Genomic DNA, 13,809 nt, shown 5'->3' on the forward strand with positions numbered 1-13,809 from the left:
GAGAAATAATCCTGTTGAAATGGCGAATGAGACTGAAGTTAAAGCTCTCAAAGATTATTCAGCTCCTGTCCAATTTAATGCGCCTTCATGCATAGTGCTGCCAACCACTACGACAGCACACTTTGAACTTAAACCTGGAGTCATACAATTGTTGCCATCCTTTTATGGATTGGACAAGGAGGACCCATATCATCATGTGAAAGAATTCTTAAACATTTGCTCCACCTTTAAGTTCCAAAACTTCTCAGACGATTCGATCCGCCTACGCCTGTTTCCTTTTTCTTTGAAGGATAAGGCGAAAGCATGGTTGAATTCTCTAGAAGTTGGATCTATCACTACATGGGACCAACTGTCTAAGAAGTTCTTAAACAAGTTCTTCCCCGTTCACAAAACCAATGCCCTCCGTAGAGAAATTACTAACTTCACACAAAAAGAGGGCGAGCACTTTCATGAATGTTGGGAAAGATGGAAGGACTTACTTCTTAAATGTCCTCACCATGGTTTTGAGAAGTGGCAACAAGTTCAATACTTCTATGACGGTCTGACACCACAGAACCGTCGCATGGTTGATGCCACCAGTGGAGGGTCATTCATGACCAAAAGTGATGTCGAAGCGTGGAACTTCTTTGAAACCTTGTGCGAAAATTCCCAGCAATGGGATTATTCAAATAGAGGTGATAGAAGTCCCCAACCACAAAAGAGAGGTGGTATATATGAGATAGGAGTCATGCCAGAGCTGAGCGCCAAGCTTGATAACCTGACAAAGAAAGTTGATGCTCTGGTATTAAATAATGGACCACCACAAACCGCTCAAGTCGAGGCATATGCCACATGTTCTAGTCCCTGCCCATCCTATGCAGTCTTGTCCATCTGGTGCAGCATTCCCAGAACTTCTCTCTGAACAAGTTCATGCTATGAACACTTTTCAAAAATCTGGGAATGATCCTTACTCGAACACATACAACCCAGGGTGGGCTAGACATCCAAATTTCTCTTGGGCAAAAGGACCACAACAAGGAGGACCATCTGGAAATCCTCCCATGCAACCGCACCTCCAAGTTGGCAGTCAACAACCTCAACAGTTTCCACAATATCAACAACTGCCTACACAATCAAGGAAACCATCTCTTGAGGATACACTCCATCTTTTCATGCAGAGTTCTCTCCAATTCCAAAAAGACACCCAACAAACCTTACTGGCCAACCAGCAAAGCTTACATGCAAATGCACAATCCATTGCCAAGCTGGAAGTACAAATGGGTCAACTAGCTGCCACATTGAGTGAGAGAGAGAAGGGCAAGCTCCCTAGCCAACCTGAGGCTAATCCAAAGGGACAGTATGGGATTGGCTCTAATTCCAACCAAGGGCAATATCATGAACAGGCCAAATCGATCACTATCCTTAAGTCAGGCAAGCAGATTGATAACAGAATAGAGATGCCTGGGGATGAATCAAATTCTAAAATAGAAGATCAAGATGAAGCAGAGAGCCATACCAATGCATCCAAAGTCCAAAAGCTCTCTGACTCTCCAAGAGCCACTAATGTGCCACCTTATGTGCCCAAAGCACCCTTTCCTCAACGTCTGGCACCAATAAAGAAAAGAAATAACTTTGATGAAATCTTGGATGTGTTTCAAAAAGTGCAAGTCAACATCCCGTTGCTTGACGCTATCATGCAAGTCCCTGCTTACGCTAAGTTTCTTAAAGATTTATGCACTCAAAAGCGTAAGCAGAATGTTCATAAGAAAGTCTTCCTTGCAGAGCAGCTCAGCTCCATGATTCAACATAACACTCCTCCTAAATTTAGGGATCCAGGAGCTCCCACCATTTCTTGCGGCATAGGAGATCATAAGATCGGGAAGGCATTACTAGATTTAGGGGCAAGTGTCAATTTGTTACCATATTCGGTTTATGAGCAGCTAGGACTTGGTGAGTTGAAACCGACTAAGGTAACATTACAACTAGCTGATAGATCTGTCAAGGTGCCCCGGGGTATTATTGAAGATGTGTTAATCCAGGTTGATAAATTTTATTTTCCAGTGGATTTCATAGTTATAGATACTCAGCCTGTCCAGAATCTTCATAGTTAGATACCAGTCATTTTGGGTCGTCCATTTTTGGCCACATCTAATGCTATTATCAATTGCAGGAATGGAGTTATGAAATTGTCCTTTGGTAACATGAATATTAAACTCAATGTTTTTAATGCAGGACAACAACCCTCAGATTTGGATGACATATTTGAAGTGGACATGATCGAGAGCCTTGTGCAGGACTCCTTCCGTACATCTTTTGAAGATCCTCTTGAGACCTGCTTAGCACAATCGGGCATGGATTTTGACATTGATAGTCCCATCCATGAAGTCAATGCATTGCTCGACTCTACTCCTATATTGGAGACTGAAAAATGGAGAGCGAAAGTGGAACCTCTCCATCCCTCTGAGACTCTTCTTGACAGCATAGCTTCCAACTCTGAGAAGACAAAGGCGAGCAGGCTGCTTAATGTTCTTAGAGCATATAAGGCAGGAATTGAACGGAAGATAGTGGAAATACAGGGAGTATGCCCCACGATATGTATGGATCATGCTGTTGTGGAAATGTCGCATAACATGCAAAGGAAGCGTGATCCTAACATAGAAGAAGTCGTTCGAGCAGAAGTCCTTAAATTATTTGACGACAGTGTCAGTTGCCTTATTTCAGATAGCACAGTTCATGGGAACTCACATCACTTGTCTGGGATTGGTTAATGAAAGTGTTGAGGTAATTTCTTTGGCGGACCCGGTTATAAAGATTATTTCATTCATGGTCCGTTCTTGTCTGGCTGAAGACGTTAAACTTAGCGCTCATGGGAGGCAACCCAGCCTTTTGCTTTATTGTATTGCTTTTTATTTCATTCATTTTCACTTTTCTCATTCATTAGTTCAATGTTTGTGGGTAGCATTGCCGCAAACCCTCACGAGACTACAACTCGTCCACTAGGGGTAACCTAGGGGTTTAAAGGCTTGTTGCATGCGCTAAATGCAATCGAGAGCACATGCGAAAGTTGTATAGGTAGGATCTTCTTTTCTTTTTCTATATGTTATTTTCGATACTATTAATTTCTCTCTTGCCCTAACTTGCTCTTACATTGATAATTTTGGGAAGCCTCTTGATTCTCCGTCCAGGTACTATCTTTCCCTCATTCCTCTTTTATTATTCGTTGTCCCATGTGCATCGCATGATTATTTCTTTTACATTGAGGACAATGTAGATTTTAGGTTGGGGGTGGGAGATTAGGTAACCTAATCAGTATTTTCTTGGTCTTGAGCAAAATTTGTGAAAATTTTAAAAATTTTTCTGGAATTTCTATTGAATTCAAAGTGATTTTGAAGGATAGTTGTGATTTTACCATTATAAGCTACATGATGTTGGTAACTAATGACTCTTGGATTCGGCCATCTGCTTGATTTCACAGTCCATTTTGATTTGTTAATCCATGATTAGACGTTGTAAACATTGATTGAGTCATGATTTCACATATCACATCTCGCTTACACATTAAGCTTTCGGTTCGATAACTGAATGATTAACTTGGTAAAAAGAAGAATTAAAAGGCTAAGTCACATAATCTTCACCATAGGTTTGCTCTCTATAGGTATAGATTTGATTCTCCATAGTTGACTTATAAAAAATGAGGCGACGAGTTTTTGCCATAGGTTTGCTCCCTATAGGTAAGAATTTGATTCCCCTCATTTACGTTACTGCTCATAAAGAAAATCAAAGGTTGGTAAAATTAAAAATTAATCTGTGAGATAAGTGTTGGTTTCAAGCTTGGTTGTCACGAATTACCAATGATATCATGAGGTTGACAATTGGATCTCTTAATGTTTGTAAGTCGAGATTACACTTTACATTCATGGAGCTCGATGTTCAGAAATGTTCTAATTAATGGATTAATATGTTGAACTTGATTATGAAGTTTACTGTGAGCATGATTTCAGGAGAAAATTCTACTTACCATTCATGAATCTTAGAATTTTCACATCTCAGCTGTCTGTTCACAAGTTACTTGAGTTACAGGAATCATCTTCTATTTCTAAAATTATTTTTCGCATACTTTGCTCGGGACTAGCAAAATGCTGGTTAGGGGTTGTGTTGGTTTAAACAAAACATCAAGTTTTTGGTAATTACCAGATTTTACGTATATGATAATGCTTAATGGAGTATTTTAATTGTATTTTTGTTACAGGATGAAGTCAGGAGCGTTAATTGAAAATTGATGTTAAAGGCATGGATTTCATGATCCAAAATTACCAGAGCACGGGATGGACTCCAGAAAACCAATAGTGAAGATTTTACATGCCTGGGATTGAGGAAAGCAAGGCAAAGGGGCTCGAAAAGGGTCCAGAATGCAAGATCACATGTTTCCCGCCATCCGATCAACTCGAAACTTCATACACGGGATGAGGGCCGTAAATTAACCGTACATATTAAATTTCAGGCATAGAAGATCTCGGGAAGTGGTCCAACGGACAGATCAGCCTATTAATCTCTAATTTGGAGCCCACCTGATATTTGGAACTGCCTCAACCTTTGTATTGACGGTTTAAATAAGTTGAGAAACAGGATGGATGGATTGGATTTCTCGAAACCATCACAGTGGACCCCTTATGTATAGCATGTGTACATGGTGCCCATGTGCACCGCCCGTATACCGAACGACCTGCGTCGGGTCAGCAACGCTGACCCGAACTCTTTCTTAAAAACGGAAATTTCCGTTTCCAGCGCTCCGCGAACCGAACCGCGGTCGTCGATTGTGGGGCCCACCTAGTGTCCAAATGAACAATCCAAACCGTCCATCCACTTCCTGGGGCCGATATTATCATCGCCTAGATGTCTGTTTGGTTCCATGCATGTGTACGGACGTTGACCGCTGAAAAACGCAAAACGGACGGTGAGTTCAAAACTCCGTGGGCCACCGCAACTCTAACTCGAAATTGGGCATTCCTAGCCGTTTTTTCATCCTCCATGCAATGGATGGAGTGGATTTTTGAAATAATTATCAAAATGGGTCCCACCATTGCCACGGAAGTGGTTTCGCGTCCGCGTAACGGACGGTCACTGTCCGTTTTTGTGAAGGATTGTGGGCCCCGTACGTCACCCGTATGGCCGATCCGAGCCGTCCATCTTGTAGAGTGGTTCGAGAGCTTCAAAACCATGCTGATATTCTTCTCTCATGCGTGCACACGTGCGTGATACAGAGCCCACAAAAGGGCTACCCGGCGACGTTCAAAACTGATCTTTTTGTATTTTCTTCTCTGGGCCATGTCAATGGACATTCAAAACCACCCATTCTTGACTGAAATTTCATCCTGAATCCAATGGACGGGGTGGATTTTCCAGAAAATACCTTAGTGGGGCCCACCGATCACGGCTGCGAAAAATTACACTTTGAGTCCTTCTACGACTCTGCCACCGACCCCAGCCATCCAGCAGCTATAAAAGGGGAGTTTTGGACGTGGGAAAGTTATTCAGAACCAGGGGATTCCAGATCTGGAGCAAGGAAGAGAAGAAAGAGAAGAAAGAGAAGAAAGAAGAGAGAGATCGATTGGTTTGGTGTTTAATTTTTCTGAATTTTATTTAATATTTTTCATGGATTTTATGGGTCACTAATCTCTCAGCTAGGGCTGAGATGAAGCCCCTAATTTGATTAGCTCTTGTATTGGTTGATTTACTTTGAATTTCAATTAATTTGTTTCTTTCTTTAAGTGGGCTTTATGGGTTTAAATTCTATACTTCTCCATCTATGAACTTGATTAAAGTATATATATGGATGTTGTTTGGATACTTATTATAGGTACTTGTGTCTGATCAAGAACAAGTTTCCTATAGAGGAAGAAACAGGGTGCTTTAATGAATGTACATTCCATGGACCCGACCAAGGATATGGGATATGTCATTCATGGCATTGCTTAAAGGAATTAGACAGTTTGTATGCCCGATTAAGGACACAGATTGTGCTTTCTCTGTATAAGTGGTATCAATCTAGATCAAGGTGAATCAACAGACAAAACAAGGGTTAGGATAATTAGGGGTGGATTCGAAAGTCCTAGTGCTCTCTCTCTGATTGAATTTTCTTCCCTGTTCTTAATTAATTGTTTTTTTTTCATAAAATTGTGCTTAGTAATTCATTCCATTATTTGTTGGATTAGTTAAGGAGAATCATAGATTTGAATTGTGACGACCAGTCCTCGTGGGAACGATCTCGTAATACGTACCGTATCTGCATCTGATTCGTATACTTGCGAGTTTAAAAATCATTTAAATCGTGTTGGTTTAAATAAAACATCAGTAGGCAGCGCATAAACCCTTCAATAACATCAAACTGCTTTCGATGTTACCTAAGATCGGCTTCGATTCATCGAAACTGTTTCAATGAATCTAAGACTGCATCCAATTTGTCCAGCAGTCAAACTTGATTTTTCTGTAATTCTTTGATGTCATTTAAGGGCTTCGATGTCATCGATGACTGGCTTCGATGTCATCTACACTGTTACAATGAATCTAAGCTTCGATCCTGTAAATTCTTGCACTAAGTTATGTACTTCCTTTTTCACTTGGTTTTTTTAACTCTTGGGGTCTTGAAATCTTCAATCTTTGTCTCCAAATGTCCATTCTTTTACTTGATAATTCGTGAGCATTAAATCCACACTTTTAACATTGTTTTCACTATAAGCCTTCAAGTTCACTTTGCAACACAAACATGAGTAAAATATAACAGTAGGCAGTATTATGTTCATAAAACCAAGATATAAATGGGCGAAAAATATGCAATATTTTACACTCAACAATATACATATAGCCGATGCATTTTTTGTTAATGCAGATCATCAAGGATATCCAAAAATCGTGGACGAACCCAATGAAATATCTGTCGAACAAATGTTTAAGGATAAATGCCAATTATACAATTTTCTGAGCAAATATACAATGCGCCACAAATTTCAATTAAATGTCCCGAATTTAAACATGCAGTGATATACAATTATGTGCATTATAGAAAGTTATAGTTGGATGATGTACACATCGATAGTGGACAACATAAGGATGTTTAAAATAAAGACTTACAACTCTAAGCACACACGTAGTATGTCGTTGAAGGCGATACGCCACTATGAGGTAACTATTGAGGAGAGCAGACATAATACAATAACTTTAAAGAGAAAGGGAAGAGATCATTGTTAAGCCACCAATCTGATAAGTAGTGAATTCAACGTTAGTCGCATAAGTTTATGATTGACCTGCATGCCAAAAGAAATTCAACATCGAATGAATGAGATATACATGGTTTAAATCAACTACAAGAAAGCATGAAAAGGTAAGGATATCACAATGGAAGAAGTCTTGGAATTTTTTGAGGACTCTTATAATAAGCTTCCGACATGTCTTCATGAGTTAAGAAAGACAAATTTAGGGATTGTAATGAATTTGCAGGTAAACGAAGAAACAAGTAGTTTCGAAATATGCGTCATCACAATTAGACAGTACATCCAAAGCCTTCAGTTGTATATTCAAAGAGTTTTGTATGTTGATGTAGAACATTTGAGAGGAAGGTACAATAGTATTCTCTTCTTGACTATGGCACTGGATGGAAGTAATCACGTCCTCCTAATAGCACGTGGGATTGAAGAATCAGAGAACAATAGTAGTTGGAGGTGATTCCTTCACAATTACAAAGCAACCAGGATCCTTTCAGGACTTGTTATTATGTCAGATCATCACAAAGGGTTAATCAATGAAGTCTCTATCATCTTCCCTTATGCAATCCTTAGATATCATGCGTATCATATTTTGAAAAATATGAAGAAAGTGTGTTCAAATGATTTAGTGAATGATAACTTTGGGGTGATGTTAAGACATGTATGACATCAACTTTTTAGGATATAATGCAATGCATTCAAATGGCGAACCCCACTACATATTAGTTTCTTTATGGTATAGATAAGGAAAGATGGGCATCTGTATTCTTTTCTTCAACAATTTATAATACCGTAGCCACCAACATCGTCAAGAGCATGAATGCATTGTTCGTAGATGCATGAGATTATCTCATGACCAAGTTTCTTGAAGCAGTAAGGACTAAAATCCAATAGTTCTTCCTCTTTAGAAGAGATGAGGCATCGACATGAAAGGGAACTTTAACTCCTTGAGCAGAAAAAAACTGAGCAAACAATGTACTGTGATTTCTGTGGATGAGTTTCAAGTGTAATCGAGGGGCATTACTGACGTATTGAAGCTAAGAGAGATGAAGTGTACGTGTGGTGAGTTCAGTTGTATGTTGCTACCTTCTATGTATGCGATACAACTTACAATAAATATCAACTCAATATTTACAAACACTGCTCTATATTCTACACAAAAGAATTTTGCCATAAAATATACCAAGAGAGCAGTTTACCCAGTTTTGACAAGACTCAATGGAACATCCCAGATAAAGTGAAAACATTGTCTGAGAATATGAAATCCCTATAAACGAGAAGATATGTTAAAAGACTAAAGAAGATTCAAATTACGTCTCAATGAGAGGGTAGGCTAATAATTAAATGCTAAAGATGCAAGTGAACAAGTCACAATTGGCGCTGATGCAACTTCATCCCTACGGGCTGAGACTTTTAAGATTTTTAATACTTTCACATGTTTTGAAAATTTTTTACCTACGTGTAATTACACGTATTGCGAATTTTGAGCCTCTTAATTGTATTTATTAATTGATAATGCGCTTTGATATTGTCTTCTGATGTGTCATTGTTCAATGTATATTTACTATTATGTAATTAATAAGGATCAAAGTTATCATCTATTAAGGGTCGAGATTATCATCCACCAAGGGTTGAGGTTATCAAACTGTTCACTAAGGGTTGAGGTTATCCTCCACTAAGGGTTAAAATTATTATCAACTAAGGGTCGATTTTATTAAATTACTCACTAAGGATCGAGGTTGGTCGACATTTCCAATAAGGGTCTGGATTAACAACCTGTGGAGTAAGGGTCTAGGTTATCATCCACTAAAGGTCGGGATTATCATCCATCAAGGGTTGAGGTTAATATAATATTCACTAAGGGGCGAGATTATCATCCAGTAAGGGTCAAGATTATCATCCACTAAGGGTCAAGGTTAGCAACCTGTAGAGTATGACAACCTCGTCGACCCTTACTGGATAGTAACCTCGACCCTTACTACGTGAACAAATTTGTTCATTCACAAGAGTTTGACATACACATTAATTGAGGATGTTCAACTACATTCTTACAAATTCATCCATTCGCATTTATAGACATACACATTCATTGAGAATATCCATCCACGTTCATCTTGACATTCCATTGTTGCTCCCAATATGGATTCATATGGTCAACTATATGAAACAACCATCTCATTTCTTCCGTCAATGCTACAACATATATATCATCCTTGTCTTTCCAATCACTCTGTACATTGTCCACTATATTCACCTCTCTTTGTTTTGGGTAAACCACACCAAAAAACCAATGTTGCCTTCTTGCATTGAGAGGGGCATACAACTACAAAGTACATATGATGAACATAACAATTAGCTTCACATGCATTATATGAATAAGTAATAACATTTATTGTAAGTACATATGTGAGTTAGGGCTTATGCAATCATAATTCCATAAAGCTTTGCGCGTACCAAATGCTTTAATCATAGCCACAAGGTTTCTATCAAGTTCCACTAGTACCATTTCGTGTATATTCTTATGGTCCCCGACACCATATTTATAGATCTTGTCAAGCTCATTCTCTATGACTAACTGTAAAAGTATAATTAACACTAGTAAGAAACATCAATAAGTAAAAATTGATAGAAAAGTTAGCTTACAATCTAGAATTGCATATTACCATATAAAAGGTTGACACGAATGAGCAATCATAGGGATAGGTAATGGAAAATTTCAACTAACGGTCGGTCAGGTAATCCAAGTAGCTGTCCACTCCCTATATATTTAGGAAAAAGTATCAATAAGCATGTACAAGGAAATAGGACTCAATTAAATAAAAGAAATGCAAATCCACTTTGCTTCAAAATCAACCCAGGAATCACAATCTCATATGAAATTCAACCACGGATATCTATTCATATCACGTGTCATCTTCACATACTCATTCTCCTCAGGAGTTATGAATCTCTACGGATCCATATATCCCATAAAGGGATCAATGATATTAACATAATCAGTATGAGGAGTTGTGTAGGGGGATATGATCCATTTGGATGGAGGTGTATTGTGTTTGGGCCTCGTATCATGGACAATTCGAGTAATACATAATTTGGTTGCATCGACATCCACAGGCTGTTCACCAGCCTCATCCACATCTATAGGATGACTACCCTCATTTATATGTGTCAGCAGCCCACTTACCTCATCCATATCTATAGGTTGCCCACCTGCCTCATCCGTGTCCGCGGGTTGCACACCCACATATGTGACATCCGTGGGCTGATTACTGACCCCATAATTGTATGCGGCCTGCCCAACCACTTCATCCATGCCTATGGGTTGTCCACTCGCATCCATGGTGCTCGAAGCCCGTATTGGATTTATTTGTTAGACATATAAATTCATAATGTGTTGTAAGTAGAGGTGGGCATCGAGTCGAGTCGGACCAATTTAGATCCAACTCGCTCGATCTAGTACCGTCAAAACCCTGATCCGAACTTGATCTGACTTGGGACTGAGTCTAGTGGGCCTGACTCAATCCGAACCGAATCTTGATTGGATTGACCCAAACCGAGTCTGACTCAGTCAGAGATATCGAGCCGGATCGATTTGTCCTTTGTTCGGATCGAGTCAAACTTGTGTAGATACATGTCGTGCGTGTCGTGCAAAGACACCACCCACACTCCGAGTTGTACGAACAGGTCAAAGGAGATCAAAGTTACATGGCCCCACAGTGATGTATTTATTATATCCATACCGTTCATCCATTTTTTGAGATCATTTTAGAGCATTAGGGAAAAAATGAATCATATCCAAAGCTCAGATGGACCACACCAAGGATAATGATTTTCACCGTTAAAAAATTTGCAGGGCCCACCATAACGATTATTTTCCATCCAATCTATTAATAAGGTCATAATTACATGGATGAAGAGGAAAAACAAATTTCATATTGATTCAAAACTTTTGTGACCCCTAAAAGAGTTTCAATGGTAAACGTTCAACCCCCCACTGCTTTTTTGCAATGTGGTTTTTTGGCTCAAGCCGTAAGACAAGCCTGCTAAATGGATGGATAGTTTGGAAATAACACATACCTCATGATGGGACCCACAGAACTTGCTGACATCAATACACTAGCTGGTGCATGGTACACCTACCCATTAGTCAATACAATGTCAGTGTGATAGGAAGCAGACTGCGTACTGAGTAACTCAGTACCTTAGGCATACTGAGTAAACTTTATGGGGCCCACCTTCATTCATGCATTTTATCCAACTCATTCATCCATTTTTCCAGATAATTTTAGGGCTTTAGCCCAAAAATGAAGCCTATTAAAAGATCAAATGGACCACACCAACGTAAACAGTGTGTATTGAACTTCTACTATTGAAAAGTTCTTGGGGGCCACAGAAGTTTTAGATCAAGATGATATTTATTTTTTTCCCATTATCCATTGTCGTTTGATCTTATGAATAGGTCAGATGAAAATTAAACATCACTGCGTGCCTTAGAAAGGTTTCAATGGTGGAAATCAATACTTCCACTGTTTCATGTGGTATAGTCCAGTTGAGGTGTGGATATACTTCAATTTTGGTCTCAACCCCTAAAATGATCTTTAAAAGCAGATGGACAGCGTGGATAAACCACATGAATTCACGATGGGCCCAACCGAGTTTACTCAGTACGATAAGAGCTGTCGTACTGAGTCACTCAGTACGCAATCCGATTTTCAGTTTTGAGTGTGATTGTTTCAGTGTCAAGGACTTGGTGCTCAAGGTGCAAGCTGAGAGGAGACGTTGGCTACTCCCCTACCACCATGGTGGTCGATGCTCTGTGGACCCCACCATAAAGTATTTATTTTATCCATGTCATCCTTCTATCTTTCTAGATCATTTTATGTTATTAAACCAAAAATGAGGTATATCCCAATCTCAAGTGGACAACATTACAGGAAATAGTGTTGAATGAACGTTGTGTGGATCGGATTGGATCGGATCCAATCGGTCTAGATTGGCCACTGATCCGAACTTGACTCGATGTATGGTTGGATCTGAGTGGGCCTACTCAATCCGACCCGAACCTGGCCTTTGGTTCGCATCAGATCGGGTTAGATTCTTCCCAGCTCTAGTTGTAAGACATCAATGCAAAGTAAATTCACATACCTTACTAGCATGAAACTTCTCCCTTAAGAGCTTCATCTCTTCGTGTAATGATATATTCTCTTCCTTCATACACTTTATCTCCTCTTACATATCATTCATATCGAGTATGATGTTTCTAATTCTATTGTCAAACATCTTGTCACGCCCCGAACTCAGAAATCGGGCTCACAAAATTTTCGATCGCCGAATCCGGCATCGATAGCCTCCGTAGTACCCCATTCTCAGCTCCCAACGCTCATTCGCCAGGTTCCAATCCTGGGATGCTACGGGAGCATTTTCAACATCAGTTTGATTAATAATAGCATAACTAAAGGCATAACCCACAAACAACAATAAAAAACTCCATCACATTTTCACTATGACAAAAACTTTACGAGTACAATGACCATAAAGGGAAATACAATGATAGTGGTCAAAAGCTCTAAGATGATCTGTTATGCGCTCCTGCCTCAGCGCTGCTGCGGTCTAACGTCACCTGCATGCAACGACCATACATAAGCTTATAGAAAGCTTAAAGGGTGATGTAACTGTGTGCGTAAGATAGTAATACAATTATACAGTATCAGATAATGCGGAATATGCTGATGAATCCATGAATGCTATTAGCCGTACCAAGGCCATACGGTGCAAGGCATGAATGATGTCGACCATACCAAGGCCATGCGATGCGAAATGCAACTCAAGCATGTGAATCCTCATCTAAGTTCACATATCAATACAGCTCAAGTCTGGAATATCACCGAGGTCTGGTACACTCCAAGGTAGATTGCCGCCCCATCGCGTGCAATAAGGTGAGTGGAAAAGACCTCACTATCTGTCTATGACTCGTCGATAGTGGACTCGTTCTTTGAGCTGGTCAAACTCAACCTAGCATTGCCCTCTCCTCTCGAGCGAGTAAGGTTGCACCCCCTTCCAACCTACCACGACACAGTGGAAAGCGCGGTCATCTGGTAAACAGCACTCGACGATCATATACCCACTCGGCCTAGACGTTGGAGTAACCTCCTGGTACCATAAGGGTTTAGGGACTTTCACCCAGGGATATCTATAGCACCCCATATAGAACAAGATTTTCGGTATCCAATCCTGCCAACCATGATATGCCTGTGGAGGCTACGGCCCTGATGTTGTTAGGGTGTGCAGTACACATGTCACACAATGCGAGATGCATGAATCACATAATCCAGTCATATAGTAATCATGCACGTACCGCCCGCTCATGTGGGCATCTCCATTTACCAGGGAGTCCCATAATAATTTGCCTAATGGCATGTTCTATGATCAATCACTCATCTCATCACAAGCATGCAGATGATGCGTATGGGCATATATTATGATGTTATGTTGTCACATACTTATAATTAGAATCGAAAATCGGAATCGATAATCGGAGTCGATCAATCACACACGGCGAATGGGGCCCACT

The 13,809-nt window shown here is 39.9% G+C and overlaps 1 non-coding gene across 1 annotated transcript; it reads right to left on the reverse strand.

The window, feature by feature from the left end:
* Window positions 1-397: 397 nt before the first annotated feature.
* LOC131221994 (small nucleolar RNA R71) lies at window positions 398-504 on the reverse strand. The gene has a single exon (XR_009159704.1). It is a non-coding gene; the product is annotated as a small nucleolar RNA R71 (small nucleolar RNA).
* Window positions 505-13,809: the final 13,305 nt, after the last annotated feature.

This window comes from Magnolia sinica, chromosome 12, assembly GCF_029962835.1.
Source record: "Magnolia sinica isolate HGM2019 chromosome 12, MsV1, whole genome shotgun sequence".
Lineage (NCBI taxonomy): Eukaryota > Viridiplantae > Streptophyta > Magnoliopsida > Magnoliales > Magnoliaceae > Magnolia > Magnolia sinica.